Consider the following 3,361-nt stretch of genomic DNA (forward strand, 5'->3'; position numbering starts at 1 on the left):
TATATATATATATATATATATATATATATATATATATATATTTACATATATATGTGTGTGTATACACATATGCACGTACATATGTACGTACATATGTATACGTATTGATATACTTATTGATATAACGTAATACATATATATGTATCAATACATATATGTGTGTATGTGGAGAGAGAGAGAGAGAGAAAGAGAAGGAGACACACACACACACACACGCTATATCATGCGTGTGTTCGTTCATGTAAGTGTGTAAGCGTTAACGTATGACTATAGAATCTATACATACATCTCTACGTTCTCACGGTTTGTTTTCGTTTCCTTATTTTTCTTTCTCTTATTTTTCCTAGATATTTTTTTCCCTCTGACACATGGTACTTCTTTTATCTAATGAATGTCATAGTTTGTCTACGCCAGTAGACAAACATATCTACATTACGACTGCTAAACATATATATTGTCAATAGAACTAGAATTATTATTGCCTAGATATAAATTTTATTCTCCTACTGTATGTATATATATAGACTATTGTTTCGAAATCTATTCTTGATCGCCGTATTTTTGTGGGGTTTAAAGTTCAAATTCAATTTTTTTTAAGATTAAAATATATTTTTAAACTATTCTTTTAGAATGAATAAACGCATGAGTTACCAGAAAGGAAAGGAAGCGCATTATATAGTGTGGTGTTGGCGCTTTTAAAAATGGCAGCAAATTTGTAAATTCGTTAGAGCGGCAGCTAGGATGGCTAGCTTTCGATATTTGTTCTTTGATGCTATTGCTGGTTCAAATCTCGCTGAAGCCGACTTGGCATTTTATTGCTTTGGTATCGATGGATAAAATATTAATAGATCAATGGAATCGATTCTGTTTCTTTTCTTTTTCAGAATTACTTAAAGCCGATGAGAATATATGTGTGTGCATGTGTATGTGTGTGTGTGTGTGTATTACTTCCCGAATCATATAGGTTCGTAAAGCCGATTTCTCCGTTTCGTTATGTGCGTGTGTGTGTTTATGTTACTTCTCGAATCATTTAAACTCATAAAGCTGATTTCTCCGTTTCTGTGGCGTTTAAACCCCTCCTGGATGGGACGCCTGTCCGTCGCATGTTTACTCATTTTTGCGAGTTGATAGAAATGGAGCAATGTGAAATAAAGTGTTTTGCTCAAGAGCACAACGCATTTCCCGGTCCAGGAATCGAAACCACAATCTTACGATCAGGAGTCCAACACCCCTAACCACTAATCCATGCACCTACAAAGGTGGATGGAGGATGAGAAATTAATGTATTTTCAAATGCAAAACGTACTATGAGGAAAATATAAATTTTCAACAACTTTTCATGAAGGCGTCCCATCCAGGAGGGGTTTACACTCCACAGAAACGGAGAAATCACTCTTTCTTTTGACGAACCAAAGCAAGAGACTTTACATGATCATATGATATGCTAGAAGCTGATCCTATCCCTAAAATTTCAGTTTGGCATTTTGAAATAGGGGACACATTTGATAAGGTAGTCCTAGATACGCCAAACTCGAGAGAACGTGATGATGGTCATGGTTTGAACATCGTTGGTTATAGTTCGCTGATTCATGGCCGACCTTGAATTCAAAATTAATGACAATGCCACAAACAAAAGCCACCTCATCACTCTTGTATAGAAATATTGATACCAAATTTCGGCACCAGGCAAGCAGGTTTGATAGAGGAGTTATGTCAATTAAATCGACCCCAGGGTTCAATTGGTACTTATTTTATTCACCCGCGAAAGGATGAAAGACAAAGTGGACCCCGGTGGAAGTTAAACTCAGAACGTAAAGACGGACGAAAGGCTGCTAAGCATTTTTTTCCGGCATACTAACAATTTTGCCATCTCGCCACCTTGTTCTCGTACAGAAATATTAATATCAAAAATAATAATTATAATAATAATAACAATCGTTTCTACTGAAGGGTAAGAGGACTAGTAGATCACATCGACCGTAATATTTCACGGGTACTTGATTTATCAACCCCGAAAGGATAAAAGGCTGAAAGGCAAAGTCGCCTCCAGCGGAGTTTGAACGCAGAGTGTAGCGACGGGCGAAATACCGATAGCTCATCGCCTTATCAATAATGATAATAATAATAATAATATTTAATAATAATAATTTCTTACATTTACACGCGAAGTCATGAATATTGTCTGCAGGGGTATAGACGGTTAAATCGATCCAGTACTTGGTTTGTACATTCCCCGAAAGAATGGAAGGCAAAGTTGATTTCGGTAGAATTTGAACTGAATTTGAACTCGATACTTAGAAAGTCTAGAACCGTGGAACAAGAGCAGCCCTACCGTCCGACATTACCAGAATTTATATCAACTAATTTCATTCTCAATGATTTAGTCGCTATAACAAAAAATATTTACTGATGGTGTTGCATAAAGGCATTGAACTTGAAACTACGTAGCCTCGAAACAAAAGTGCTTAACGATTTGACCAGCCGACACACGATTCTAGAACATATGTACTAATGCTACATTTATTGATATTTTAAAGGGTATAATTTATTACATATGTTTTCTCTAGACTTGCCAAAACATATGTCCATATTTATTGAAGTGTGAACGACTGAAAATACTAACTGTTGACATAAACCTTAATATACTCAATATTCTCGCAGTCACGTGTCAAGGCAGCACTGAATTCTCTCTCTCTCTCTCTCTTCTTCTCCCTCCCCCTCCCCCTCCCTCTGTCTGTCTCTATTTCTATATTTCTCACCCATTCACTCTCTCTTTCTCTCTCTCTCTCTCTCTCTCACGCACTCACTCTCCCTCTCTCTCTCCATCTAGCTCTACATATATACGTACATGCATATATATATATGTATGTATATGTATATATAGGAACAGGCGTGGCTGTACAGTAACAAGTTTTCTTCCCAACAACATGGTTCTAGGTTCAGTCCCACTGCGTGACACATCGGGCAAGTTTTTCTACAACACCCATGGGCCAACCAAAGCCATATCAGTGAATTTGATACACGGGAATTGAAAGAAACCTGCCATCGAATATACATATACATGTGTGTGTATGTGTGTATATGCGTGTGTGTCTGTGTTTAACCCCTACCACCTTTTGACAACCGGTATTGGTGTGTTTACGTTCCTCTAAGCTAAATGTTCGCCAAAAGAGATCGATGAAATAAATGCCAGGCTTAAAAACAAAATAAGTATTGGCTGTGATTCATCTATTCGACTTAAAATTTCTCAACGCAGTGCCCCAGCTTGGCCGCAGTCTAATGACTGAAACAAGTAAAATAAATTATATATATATATATATATATATATATTCTTTTTTTTTTTTAAGTTTCAGCTTAGAGC

General features: G+C 36.6%; 1 long non-coding RNA gene across 1 annotated transcript in view; it reads left to right on the top strand.

The window, feature by feature from the left end:
* Nucleotides 1-858, top strand: part of LOC106878568 (uncharacterized) — a 3,522-nt gene extending 2,664 nt beyond the window's left edge. The window contains exon 2 of the long non-coding RNA XR_001410515.2: nt 630-858. This is a non-coding gene — a long non-coding RNA (uncharacterized LOC106878568). The remainder of the gene's footprint in view (nt 1-629) is intronic.
* The last annotated feature ends 2,503 nt before the right edge of the window (nt 859-3,361 follow it).

The sequence above is a fragment of the Octopus bimaculoides genome, chromosome 8 (assembly GCF_001194135.2).
Source record: "Octopus bimaculoides isolate UCB-OBI-ISO-001 chromosome 8, ASM119413v2, whole genome shotgun sequence".
Lineage (NCBI taxonomy): Eukaryota > Metazoa > Mollusca > Cephalopoda > Octopoda > Octopodidae > Octopus > Octopus bimaculoides.